This window comes from Aotus nancymaae, unplaced genomic scaffold (assembly GCF_030222135.1).
Source record: "Aotus nancymaae isolate 86718 unplaced genomic scaffold, 86718_ANA_hifiasm-v0.15.2.pri h1tg000038l, whole genome shotgun sequence".
In the NCBI taxonomy this organism is placed as follows: Eukaryota; Metazoa; Chordata; class Mammalia; order Primates; family Aotidae; genus Aotus; species Aotus nancymaae.
In genome coordinates this window covers 2,976,241-2,989,864 of record NW_026988452.1, presented here as the reverse complement: position 1 = coordinate 2,989,864, position 13,624 = coordinate 2,976,241, and the positions used below count along the sequence as shown (strand labels likewise).

Sequence of the window (13,624 nt, the reverse complement as noted above, 5' to 3'; positions counted from 1 at the left end):
GTATCATACCTGCCACATAGTCACTGAGGGTTGGACCCTGCCTCATAGTTGCTGAGGGTTGGAGGTCAGGGTCAGTATCATCCCTGCCTCATGGTTGCTGAGGGTTGGAGGTTAGCGTCAGTATCATCCCTGCCTCATAGTCACTGAGGGTTGGAGTTCCGGGTCAGTATCATCCCTGCCTCATAGAAACTCAGGGTTGGAGTTCGGGGTCAGTATCATCCCTACCTCATGCTTGCTGAGGGTTGGAGGTGAGGGTCAGTATCATCCCTGCCTCATAGTCGCTAAGGGTTGGAGTTACGGGTCAGTATGATCCCTGCCTCATGGTCGCTGAGGGTTGGAGTTCGGGGTCAGTATCATCCCTGCCTCATGGTTGCTGAAGGTTGGAGGTCCAGGTCAGTATCATCCCTGCCTCATGGTTGCAGAGGGTTGGAGGTCAGGGTCAGTATCATTCCTGCCTCATAGTTGCTGAGGTTTGGAGTTCCGGGTCAGTATCATCCCTGCCTCATAGTCAGTGAGGGTTGGAGTTCTGGGTCAGTATCGTCCCTGCCTCATAGTCACTGAGGGTTGGAGTTCCGTGTCAGTATCATCCCTGCCTCATAGTCACTGAGGGTTGGAGGTCAGTGTCAGTATCATCCCTGCCTCATAGTCACTGAGGGTTGGAGGTCAGGGTCAGGATCATCCCTGCCTCATAGTCACTGAGGGTTGGAGTTCCGGGTCAGTATCATTCCAGCCTCATAGTCACTGAGGATTGGAGTTCCGGGTCAGTATCATCCCTGCCTTATAGTCACTGAGGGCTGGAGGTCCAGGTCAGTATCATGCCTGCCTCATGGTCGCTGAAGGATGGAGGTCAGGGTCAGTATCATCCCTGCCTCATAGTTGCTGAGGGTTGGAGGTCAGAGTCAGTATCATCCCTGCCTCAAATCGCTGAGGGTTAGAGGTCAGGGTCAGTATCATCCCTGCCTCATAGTTGCTGAGGGTTGGAGTTCAGGGTCAGTATCATCCCCCTCCGGGTCAGTATCATCCCTGCCTCATAGTCACTGTGGGTGGCAGTTCCGGGTCAGTATCATCACTGCCTCATGGTTGCTGAGGGTTGGAGGTCAGGGTGAGTATCATCCCTGCCTCATATTCGTTAAAGGTTGGAGGTCAGGGTCAGTATCATCCCTGCCTCATAGTTGCTGAGGGTTGGAGGTCAGTTTCAGTATCATCCCTGCATCATAGTCGCTGCGGGTCGGAGGTCAGCGTCAGTATCATCCCTGCCTCATGGTTGCTAAGGGTCGGAGGTCAGGGTCAGTATAATCCCTGTCTCATAGTCACTGAGGGTCGGAGGTCAGGGTCAGTATCATTCCTGCCTCATAGTCAAAGACGGTTCGAGTTCCGGGTCAGTATCATCCCTGCCTCTTAGGAACTGAGGGTTCGAGTTCTGGGTCAGTATCATCCCTGCCTCATGGTTGATGAGGGTTGGAGGTCAGGTCAGTATCATCCCTGCCTCATAGTTGCGGAGGGTTGGAGTTCCGGGTCAGTATTATCCCTGCCTCATGGTTGCTGAGGGTTGGAGGTCAGGGTCAGTATCATCCCTTCGTCATAGTCGCTGAGGGTTGGAGTTCCGGGTCAGTTTCATCCCTGTCTCATAGTTACTGATGGTTGGAGTTCCGGGTCACTATTATCCCTACCTCATAGTCACTGGGGTTGGAGTTCCGGGTCAGTATCATCCCTGCCTCATAGTCACTGAGGGTTGGAGTTCTGTGTCAGTATCATCCCTGCCTCATAGTCACTGAGGGTTGGAGTTCCGGCGCAGTATCATCCCTGCCTCATAGTCACTGAGGGTTGGAGTTCCGGGTCAGTATCATCCTTGCCTCATAGTCACCGAGGGTTGGAGTTCCGGGTCAGTATCACCCCGGACTCATGGTTGCTGAGGGATAGAGGTCAGGGTGAGTATCATCCCTGCCTCATAGTCACTGGGGTTGGAGTTCCGGGTCTGTATCAACCCTGCCTCATAGTCACTGAAGGTTGGAGTTCCGGATCAGTATCATCCCTGCCTCATGGTTGCTGAGTGTTGGAGTTCCGGGTCAGTATCATCCTCGCCTAATGGTTGCTGAGGGTTGGAGGTCAGGGTGAGTATCATCCCTGCCTCATAGTCATTAAGGGTTGGAGGTCACGGTCAGTATCATCCCTGCGTCATAGTTGCTGAGGGTTGGAGGTCAGTTTCAGTATCATCCTTGCATCATAGTCGCTGCAGGTCGGAGGTCAGCATCAGTATCATCCCTGCCTCATTGTTGCTGAGCGTCAGAGGTCAGGGTCAGTATAATCCCTGTCTCATAGTCGCTGAGGTTCGGAGGTCAGGGTCAGTATCATCCCTACCTCATGGTTGCTGAGGGTTTGAGGTCAGGGTCAGTATCATCCCTGTCTCATAGTCACTGAGGTTTGGAGTTCCGGGTCAGTATCATCCCTGCCTCTTAGGAACTGAGGGTTGGAGTTCTGGGTCAGTATCATCCCTGCTTCATGGTTGATGAGGGTTGGAGGTCAGGGTCAGTATCATCCCTGCCTCATAGTTGCGGAGGGTTGGAGTTCCGGGTCAGTATTATCCCTGCCTCATGGTTGCTGAGGGTTGGAGGTCAGGTTAAGTATCATCCCTTGGTCGTAGTCGCTGAGGGTTGGAGTTCCGGGTCAGTTTCATCCCTGTTTCATAGTCACTGATGGTTGGAGTTCCGGGTCATTATTATCCCTACCTCATAGTCACTGGGGTTGGAGTTCCGGGTGAGTATCATCCCTGCCTCATAGTCACTGAGGGTTGGAGTTCCGGGTCAGTATCATCCCTGCCTCATAGTCACTGAGGGTTGGAGTTCCGGGTCAGTATCACCCCGGACTCATGGTTGCTGAGGGATAGAGGTCAGGGTGAGTATCATCCCTGCCTCATAGTCAGTGAGGATTGGAGTTCCGGGTCAGTATCATCCCTGCCTCATAGTCAGTGAGGATTGGAGTTCCGGGTCAGTATCATCACTGCCTCATAGTCACTGAGGGTTGGAGTTCCGGGTCAGTATCATCCCTGCATCATAGGAATTGAGGGTTGGAGTTCTCGGTCACTATCATCCCTGCCTCATGGTTGATGAGTGTTGGAGGTCAGGGTCAGTATCATCCCTGCCTCATAGTTGCTGAGGGTTTCGAGTTCCGGGTCAGTATCATCCCTGCCTCATGGTCGCTGATGGTTGGAGGTCCGGGTCAGTATCATCCCAGCCTCATGGTTGCTGAGGGTTGGAGGTCCGGGTCAGTATCATCCCTGCCTCATGGTTGCTGAGGGTTGGAGGTCAGGGTCAGTATCATCCCTGCCTCATGGTTGCTGAGGGTTGGAGGTCCGGGTCAGTATCATCCCTGCCTCATGGTTGCTGAGGGTTGGAGGTCAGGGTCAGTATCATTCCTGCCTCATAGTTGCTGAGGTTTGGAGTTCCGGTTCAGTATCATCCCTGCCTCTTAGTCAGTGAGCGTTGGAGTTCCAGGTCAGTATCATCCCTGCCTCATAGTCACTGAGGGTTGAAGTTCTGGGTCAGTATCATTCCTGCCTCATAGTTGCTGAGGTTTGGAGTTCCGGGTCAGTATCATCCCTGCCTCTTAGTCAGTGAGGGTTGGAGTTCCGGGTCAGTATCATGCCTGCCTCATAGTCACTGAGGGTTGGAGGTCAGGGTCAGTATCATCCCTGCCTCATAGTCACTGAGGGTTGGAGTTCCGGGTCAGTATCATTCCTGCCTCATAGTCACTGAGCGTTGGAGTTCTGGGTCAGTATCATCCCTGCCTTATAGTCACTGAGGGTTGGAGGTCCGGGTCGGTATCATCCCTGCCTCATGGTTGCTGGGGGTTGGACGTCAGGGTCAGTATCATCCCTGCCTAATAGTTGCTGAAGGTTGGATATCAGGGTCAGTATCATCCGTGCCTCAAATCGCTGAGGGTTGGAGTTCCGGGTCTGTATCAACCCTGCCTCATAGTCACTGAAGGTTGGAGTTCCGGTTCAGTATCATCCCTGCCTCATGGTTGCTGAGTGTTGGAGTTCCGGGTCAGTATCATCCTCGCCTCATGGTTGCTGAGGGTTGGAGGTCAGGGTGAGTATCATCCCTGCGTCATAGTCGCTAAGGGTTGGAGGTTAGTTTCAGTATCAACCCTGCCTCATAGTTGCTGAGCGTTGGACGTCAGTTTCAGTATCATCCCTGCATCATAGTCGCTGAGGGTCGGAGGTCAGCGTCAGTATCATCCCTTCCTCATGGTTGCTGAGAGTCGGAGGTCAGGGTCATTATCATCCCTGCCTCATAGTCGCTGAGGGTCGGAGGTCAAGGTCAGTATCATCCCTACCTCATGTTTGCTGAGGGTTTGAGGTCAGGGTCAGTATAATCCCTGCCTCATAGTCACTGAGGGTTGGATTACCGGGTCAGTATAATCCCTGCCTCGTAGTCACTGAAGGTTGGAGTTCCGGGTCAGTATCATACCTGCCTCATAGTCGCTGAGGGTTGGAGTTCCGGGTCAGTATCATCCCTGTCTCATAGTCACGGATGGATAGAGTTCTGGGTCACTATCATCCCTGCCTCATAGTTACTGAGGGTTGGAGGTCAGAGTCAGTATAATCCCTGCCTCATAGTCAGTGAGGGTTGGAGGTAAGGGTCAGTATCATCCCTGCCACATAGTGACTGAGGGTTGGAGGTCCAGGTCAGTATCATCCCTGCCTCATGGTTGCTGAGGGTTGGAGGTCAGGGTCAGTATCATTCCTGCCTCATGTTTGCTGAGGGTTAGAGGTCAGGGTCAGTATAATTCCTGCCTTATAGTCGCTGAGGGTTGGAGTCCTGGGTCAGTATCATCCCTGCTTCATGGTTGCTGAGGGTTGGAATTCCGGGTCAGTATCATCCCTGCCTCATAATCGCTGATGGTTGGAATTCCGGGTCAGTATGACCCCTGCCTCATAGTCGCTGAGGGTTGGAGTTCGGGGTCAGTATCATCCTTGCCTCATAGTCACTGAGGTTTGGAGGTCAGAGTCAGTATCATCCCTGCCTCATGGTTGCTGTGGGTTGGAGGTCAGGGTCACTATCATCCCTTCCTCATGGTTGCTAAGGGTTGGAGGTCAGGGTCAGTATCATTCCTGCCTCATAGTCCCTGAGGGTTTGAGTTCCGGGTCAGTATCATCTCTGCCTCATAGTCACCTATGGTTGGAGTTCCGGGTCAATATCATCCCTGCCTCATGGTCGCTGAGGGTTGGAGGGCAGGGTCAGTATCATCCCTGCCTGATAGTCAGTGAGGGTTGGAGTTCTGGGTCAATATCATCCCTGCGTCATAGTTTCGGAGGGTTGGAGTTCCGGGTCGGTATTATAACTGCCTCATGGTTGCTGAGGTTTGGAGGTCAGGGTCAGTATCTGGCGTCATAGTCGCAGAGGGTTGGAGTTCTGGGTCAGTATCATCCCTGTCTCATAGTCACTGATGGTTGGAGTTCCAGGTCAGTATTATCCCTACCTCATAGTCACTGGGGTTGGAGTTCCGGGTCAGTATCATCCCTGCCTCATAGTCACTGAGGGTTGGAGTTCCGGGTCAGTATCATCCCTGACTCATGGTTGCTGAGGGTTAGAGGTCAGGGTGAGTATAATCCCTGCCTCATAGTCAGTGAGGATTGGAATTCTGGGTCAGTATCATCCCTGCCTCATAGTCAGTGAGGATTGGAGTTCCGGGTCAGTATCATCACTGCCTCATAGTTACTGAGGGTTGGAGTTCTGGGTCAGTATCATCCTAGCCTCATAGTCGCTGAGGATTGGAGGTCAGGGCCAGTAACATCCCTACCTCATAGTCGCTGAGGGTTGGAATTCCGGGTCAGTATCATCCCTGCCTCATAGTCGCTGATGTTTGGAGTTCCGGTTCAGAATCATCCCTGCTTCATAGTCACTGAGGGTTGGAGTTCCAGGTCAGTATCATGCCTGCCTCATGGGTCCTGAGGCTTGTACGTCAGGGTCAGTGTCATCCCTGCCTCATAGTTGCAGAGGGTTGGAGATCCTTGTCAGTATCATCCCTACCTCACAGTTGCTGAGCGTTGGAGGTCAGGATCAGTATCATCCCTGCCTCATAGTCACTGAAGGTTGGAGTTCCAGGTCAGTATCATCCCTGCCTCATGGTTGCTCAGGATTGGAGGTCCGGGTCAGTATCATCCCTGCCTCATGGTTGCTGAGGGTTAGAGGTCAGTGTCAGTATCATTCCTGCCTCATAGTTGCTGAGGTTTGGAGTTCCGGTTCAGTATCATCCCTGCCTCTTAGTCAGTGAGGGTTGGAGTTCCGGGTCAGTATCATCCCTGCCTCATAGTCACTGAGGGTTGGAGTTCCGGGTCAGTATAATCCCTTCCTCATGGTTGCTAAGGGTTGGAGGTCAGGGTCAGTATCATCGCTGCCTCATAGTCACTGAGGGTTGGAGTTACGTGTCAGTATCATCCCTGCCTCATAATCACTGAGGGTTGGAGGTCAGGGTCAGTATCATCCCAGCCTCATAGTCACTGAGGGTTGGAGTTCCGGGTCAGTATCATTCCTGCCTCATAGTCACTGAGGGTTGGAGTTCCCGGTCAGTATCATCCTTGCCTTTTAGTCACTGAGGGTTGGAGGTCCGGGCCTGTATCATCCCTGCCTCATGGTCGCTGAGGGTTGGAGGTAAGGGTCAATATTATCCCTGCCTCATAGTTGCTGAAGGTTGGAGGTCAGGGTCAGTATCATCCCTGCCTCAAATTGCTGAGGGTTGGCGTTCCGGGTCAGTATCATCCCTACCTGATAGTCACTGAGGGTTGGAGTTCTGGGTCAGTATCATCCCTGCCTCATGGTTGCTGAGGGTTGGATGTCAGGGTGAGTATTATCCCTGCCTCATAGTCAATAAGCGTTGGAGGTCAGGGTCAGTATCATCCCTGCCTCATAGTTGCTGAGTGTTGTAGGTCAGTTTCAGCATGATCCCTGCATCATAGTCGCTGTGGGTTGGAGGACAGAGTTAGTATCATCCTGGCCTCATGGTTGCTGAGGGTCGGAGGTCAGGGTCAGTATCATCCCTGCCTCATAGTCGCTGAGGGTCAGAGGTCAGGGTCAGTATCATCCCTACTTCATGGTTGCTGAGGGTTTGAGGTCAGGGTCAGTATCATCCCTGCCTCATAGTCACTGAAGGTTGGAGTTTCAGGTCAGTATCATCCCTGCCTCATCGTTGCTGAGGGTTGGAGGTCCGGGTCAGTATCATCCCTGCTTCATGGTTGCTGAGGGTTTGAGGTCAGGGTTAGTATCATTCCTGCCTCATAGTTGCTGAGGTTTGGAGTTCCGGGTCAGTATCATCCCTGCCTCTCAGTGATTGTTGGAGTTCCGGGTCAGTATCATACCTGCCTCATAGTCACTGAGGGTTGGAGTTCCGGGTCAGTATCATCCCTGCCTCATAGTTGCTGAGGGTTGGAGGTCAGGGTCAGTATCATCCCTGCCTCATAGTCACTGAGGGTTGGAGGTCAGTGTCAGTATCATCCCTGCCTCATAGTCACTGAGGGTTGGAGTTCCGGGTCAGTGTCATTCCTGCCTCATAGTCACTGAGGGTTGGAGGTCTGGGTCAGTATCATCCCTGCATTATGGTCACTGAGGGTTGGAGGTCTGCGTCAGTATCATCCCTGCCTCATGGTCGCTGAGGGTTGCACGTCAGGGTCAGTATCATCCCAACCTCATAGTTGCTGAAAGTTGGAGGTCAGGGTCAGTATCATCGCTGCCTCAAATCGCTGAGGGTTGGAGTTCCGGGTCAGTATCATCCCTACCTCATAGTCACTGAGGGTTGGAATTCCGCATCAGTATCATCCCTGCCTCATGGTTACTGAGGGTTAGAGGTCAGGGTGAGTATCATCCCTGACTCATAATCAGTGAGGATTGGATTTCCGGGTCAGTATCATCCCTGCCTCATAGTCACTGAGGGTTGGCGGTAAGGGTCAGGGTTATTATCATCCCTGCCTCATAGTCATTGAAGGTTGGAGTTCTGGGTCAGTATCATGCCTGCCTCATGGTTGCTGAGGGTTGGAATTCCGGGTCAGTTTCATCCCTTCCTCATAGTCGCTGAGGGTTGGAGTTCCGGGTCAGTATCATCCCTGCCTCATAGTCACTGAGAGTTGGAGGTCAGTGTCAGTATCATCCCTGCCTCATGCTTGCTGAGGGTTGGAGGTCACGGTCAGTATCATCCCTGCCTCATAGTCAGTGAGGGTTGGAGGTCAGGGTCATTAACATCCCTGCCTCATAGTCCCTGAGGGTTGGAGTTCCGAGTCAGTATCATACCTGCTTCATAGTCGCCGAGGGTTGGAGTTCCGTGTCAGTATCATCCCTGCCTCATAGTCGCTGATGTTTGGAGTTCCGGTTCAGTATCCTCCCTGCCTCATAGTCACTGAGGGTTGGAATTCCAGGTCAGTATCATGCCTGTCTCATGGCTGCTGAGGCTTGGAGGTCAGCGTCAGTATCATCCCTGCCTCATAGTCACTGATTGTTGGAGTTCCGGGTCAGTATCATTCCTGCCTCCTAGTCACTGGGGGTTGGAGTTCTGGGTCCGTATCATCCCTGCCTTATAGTCAGTGAGGGTTGGAAGTCTGGGTCAGTATTATCCCTGCCTCATGGTCGCTGAGGGTTGGGGGTCAGGGTCAGTATAATCCCTGCCTCATAGTTGCTGAAGGTTGGATCTCAGGGTCAGTATCATCCGTGCCTCAAATTGCTGAGGGTTGGAGTTCCGCGTCAGTATCATCCCTACCTCATAGTTGCTGAGGGTTGGAGTTCCGGGTCAGTATCATCCCTGCCTCATGTTTGCTGAGGGTTAGAGGTCAGGGTGTGTATCATCCCTGCCTCATAATAAGTGAGGATTGGAGTTCGGGTCAGTATCATCCCTGCTTCATAGTTGCTGAGGGTTGGAGTTCTGGGTCAGTATCATCCCTGCCTCATAGTCACTGAAGGTTGGAGTTCCGGGTCAGTATCATCCCTGCCTCATGGTTGCTGAGTATTGGAGTTTCGGGTCAGTATCATCCTCGCCTCATGGGTGCTGAGGGTTGGAAGTCAGGGTGAGTATCATCCCTGCCTCATAGTCTCTAAGGGTTGGAGGTCAGCGTCAGTATCATCCCTGCCTCATAGTTGCTGAGGGTTGGAGGTCATTTTCATTATCATCCCTGCATCATAGTTGCTGTGGGTCGGAGTTCAGCGTCAGTATCATCCCTGCCTCATAGTCGCTGAGGGTCGGAAGTCAGGGTCAGTATCATCCCTACGTCATCGTTGCTGAGGGTTTGAGGTCATGGACAGTATCATCCCTGCCTCATAGTCACTGAGGGTTGGAGTTCCGGGTCAGTATCATCCCTGCCTCATAGTCACTGAGGGTTGGAGTTCTGGTTCAGTATCATCCCTGCCTCATAGGTACTGAGGGTTGGAGTTTCGGGTCAGTATCATCCCTGCCTCATGGCTGCTGACGTTTGGAGGTCAAGGTCAGTATCATCCCTGCCTCATAGTCACTGAGGCTTGGAGTTCCGGGTCAGTATCATCCCTGCCTCATAGTTGCAGAGGGCTGGAATGCCTAGTCAGTATCATCCCTGCCTCTTAGGAACTGAGGGTTGGAGTTCCGGGTCAGTATCATCCCTGCCTCAAAGTCACTGGGGTTGGAGTTCCGGGTCAGTATCATCCCTGCCTCATAGTCAGTGAGGATTGGAGTTCTGGGTCAGCATCATCACTGCCTGATAGTCACTGAGGGTTGGAGTTCCGGGTCAGTATCATCCCTTCCTCATAGTCACTGAGGGTTGGAGTTCCGGGTCAGTATCATCCCTGCCTCATATTCACTGAGGGTTGGATTTCCGGGTCAGTATCATCCCTGCCTCATAGTTGCAGAGGGCTGGAATGCCTAGTCAGTATCATCCCTGCCTCTTAGGAACTGAGGGTTGGAGTTCCGGGTCAGTATCATCCCTGCCTCAAAGTCACTGGGGTTGGAGTTCCGGGTCAGTATCATCCCTGCCTCATAGTCAGTGAGGATTGGAGTTCTGGGTCAGCATCATCACTGCCTGATAGTCACTGAGGGTTGGAGTTCCGGGTCAGTATCATCCCTTCCTCATAGTCACTGAGGGTTGGAGTTCCGGGTCAGTATCATCCCTGCCTCATATTCACTGAGGGTTGGATTTCCGGGTCAGTATCATCCCTGCCTCATAGTTGCAGAGGGCTGGAATGCCTAGTCAGTATCATCCCTGCCTCTTAGGAACTGAGGGTTGGAGTTCTGTGTCAGTATGATCCCTGCCTCAGGGTTCATGAGGGTTGGCGGTCAGGGTCAGTATCATCCGTGCCTCATATTTGCTGAGGGTTGGAGTTCCAGGTCAGTATCATCCCTGCCTCATAGTCAGTGAGGATTGGAGTTCTGGGTCAGTATCATCCCTGCCTCATAGTCACTGGGGTTGGAGTTCCGGGTCAGTATCATCCCTGCCTCATAGTCGCTGAGGCTTGGAGTTCTGGGTCAGTATCATCCCTGCCTCATAGTCGCTGTGGGTTGGAATTCCCGGTCCGTATCATCCCTGCCTCATAGTCGCTGAAGGTTGGAGGTCACGGTCAGTATCATCCCTGCCTCATAGTCACTGAGGGTTTGAGGTAAGGATCAGTATCATCCCTGCGTCATAGTTGATGAGGGTTGGAGGTCAGGGTCAGTATCATCCGTGCCTCATAGTCGCTGAGGGTTGGAGTTCCAGGTCAGTATCATCCCTGCCTCATAGTCAGTGAGGATTGGAGTTCTGGGTCAGTATAATCCCTGCCTCATAGTCACTGGGGTTGGAGTTCCGGGTCAGTATCATCCCTGCCTCGTAGTCGCTGAGGCTTGGAGTTCCGGGTCAGTATTATCCCTGCCTCATAGTCGCTGTGGGTTGGACATCCCGGTCCGTATCATCCCTGCCTCATAGTCGCTGAAGGTTGGAGGTCAGGGTCAGTATCATCCCTGCCTCATAGTCGCTGAGGGTTGGAGGTCAGAGTCAGTATCATCCCTGCCTCATAGTTGCTGAGGATTGGAGATCAGGGTCAGTATCATCCCTGCCTCATGGTTGTTGAGGGTTGGAGGTCAGGGTCAGTATCATCCCTGCCTCATGGTTGCTGAGGTTTGGAGGTCAGGGTCAGCTTCTTCAGCTTCTTCCATTAGGTAATGCATGTCATTTGTAACATTCTGACCCAAGATGTACTTTGGATTTGCATTCAACGTCTTGTTTTCAGTATCATTGCCGCTTCGTTGTGGTTGATGAGTGGACTTGCCCACTGCGGGGCAGAGCCTCAGGCGGGAGTGCTGACGGTTGTCTCAGTACCTGGCTCTTTGCTGACTTCTGTCCTCCCCTCCCCTCCGGCAGTGCCTTCTACCTTCTATTACCAACATTCTTAGAACCCTTTTCTGTTTAGCCCCACCCGCTTCAGCTTTGGTTCTGAGCCTCGGAAGAGAATTGAGGAGTGGGGGTGTCTGTTTCTAGTCTGATGGCCATGAGCTCCCTGGGAGACCTTGGGGAGCCCCACCCACCGTGTGCGTTTGTCCTCGTCTTCACAATCTGGGGTGGATCTGAGGTTTGCTCAACTCCCTTCCAGCTCAGAGAGTTGGTTCACGGGTCAGAAACCTGAAGAGGTCTGCTTTTATTTCCTTCTTTTCCTTTTTTAGCAGCGTAGTCAATAATTTATTGTCTTTATCTGAAAAATTCTCATAGGAAATTCAGTGTAGCTCCCAGCAGCCCGTTCTTGAGCCCTGACGGAGCTTGCCTCTTCTGAGCGATCCGGTGTTTCTTCTGGGCAGGGACATTTTGGGCTGGATCCACCTTTTCTCTTTAGCCTCTTTCCTGGGCCTCTTCTCGTAGCCTGGATTCTCTCGTGTAGCAGCGTGAGCTTTCCTCTCCATCACCTCCGTCGTGTCTGGAGTTACGCTCTTCTTTTTTTTTTTTTTTTTTTTTTCCCTTTTTTGAGACGGAGTTTCGCTCTTGTTACCCAGGCTGGAGTGCAATGGCGCGATCTCGGCTCACCGCAACCTCCGCCTCCTGGGTTCAGGCAATTCTCCTGCCTCAGCCTCTCGAGTAGCTGGGATTACAGGCACGCGCCATCATGCCCAGCTAATTTTTGTATTTTTAGTAGAGACGGGGTTTCACCATGTTGACCAGGATGGTCTCGATCTGTTGACCTTGTGATCCACCCGCCTCGGCCTCCCAAAGTGCTGGGATTACAGGCGTGAGCCACCGCGCCCGGCCTACGCTGTTCTTTATGTGTTGGGAGAACTGTTTCTTGTAAGCATCTTCAGCTTCTTCCATTACGTAACGCATGTCATCTGCGACATTCTGACACACGATGTACTTCCGATGTGCATACAGTGTCTTGCTTTCAGCATCATAACCAGGGAATCTGTCCTGTGCTGTGAGAGACAGAGAGGCCTCCATGCACTGCTCCCTTCAGGGCTCCGAAACCTTTATCACCAGTGGTGGTTCTGGCAAGCCATCCATCTGAATAGCAGGTAGAGCCACCAGCTGACCATCAGTGCTGTCCACATGGTGTTTGTCTCCGCTCGTATTCACCTCCACTTGGCCTTCATAAATCTAGTCCATGCCAGACCTACTGAGAAGCCTGCGGGCAGGCAGCAGCCGGTGCGGTACACTGCAGCGGGCCGTCAGGTCCAGCATTGCACTGTATCTTGGCAGTTTATATGCTTCAGCTGCACAGACAATCATATTCCCTTCTATACAGGCAATCTGACAAGTGATATCTCTGTCACCAAACTGTCCTCCTGTATTTGGATGTGTTGTACTCATTTTTATCCAGCATCACTGAGTGTTTCTTAATAATCAGTTTTACCCTCTCATCGTTTTCTGAATTTCACTTGGTTTCTCTTAAAGCAGGCCTTATTTTTGACAACTTTAGCAAACCCCATCCTGTAAAACGGAGACCCATGTTCACAGCTGGATACATACCTGCAGGTCTCAGAGATGTGCTTTTCTAAATAAAGTTTTATTGGAACCCAGCCACACTCATTCATTTACAAATCAGGTCTGTGGCTGCTTCTGCACTACCATTCAGAAGTGAGTTGTTACCACAGAGTCCATGCGCCCTGCAGCACCCAAGATATTTACTATCTGGCCCTTTACAAGGAAAGTTTGCCAACATCTGGTCTATGGCTTCAATTTTATTTTATCTTTCACAGGGTGAGGCAGACTTGTCCTCAGAGCCACAAGAATTTTGTTTTGTGGAACAAGATCTTGGTGACTTGAATAAAACGGAGGAGGCTGTTCCAGGATCTGAGCCACAGAACAGGTGAAGGAATCAATCTGTATTAGTCAGCTAGGGCTGCCATATAAAATATCATCGACTGTGTGGCTGAAACAACAGAAATTTACTTCTCACAACTACAGAGGCCAAAAGCCCATGATCAAGGTATTGGCAAGGTAGGTTTCATCCTGTGGCCTTTCTCTTGACTTGTAGGTGAGCAGCGTCTTGCTGTGTCCTTCTTCTTTATGCATACGGGCGAGGGGTGGCGGGGGGAGAGAGAATGGGGGAGAGAGAGAGAGAGACAGGGAGAGAGAGAGACAGGGAGAGAAAGCAAGGGAGAGAGACAGAGAGAGAGAGAACACCAGCCAGCATGTGAGCTGTTGGTGTCTTTTCTC

At 52.0% G+C, this 13,624-nt stretch overlaps 1 pseudogene; it reads right to left on the bottom strand.

Moving 5' to 3' along the window:
- Positions 1-11,651: 11,651 nt before the first annotated feature.
- Positions 11,652-12,775, bottom strand: LOC105722523 (large ribosomal subunit protein uL18-like; annotated as a pseudogene).
- Between the last annotated feature and the right edge of the window lie 849 nt (positions 12,776-13,624).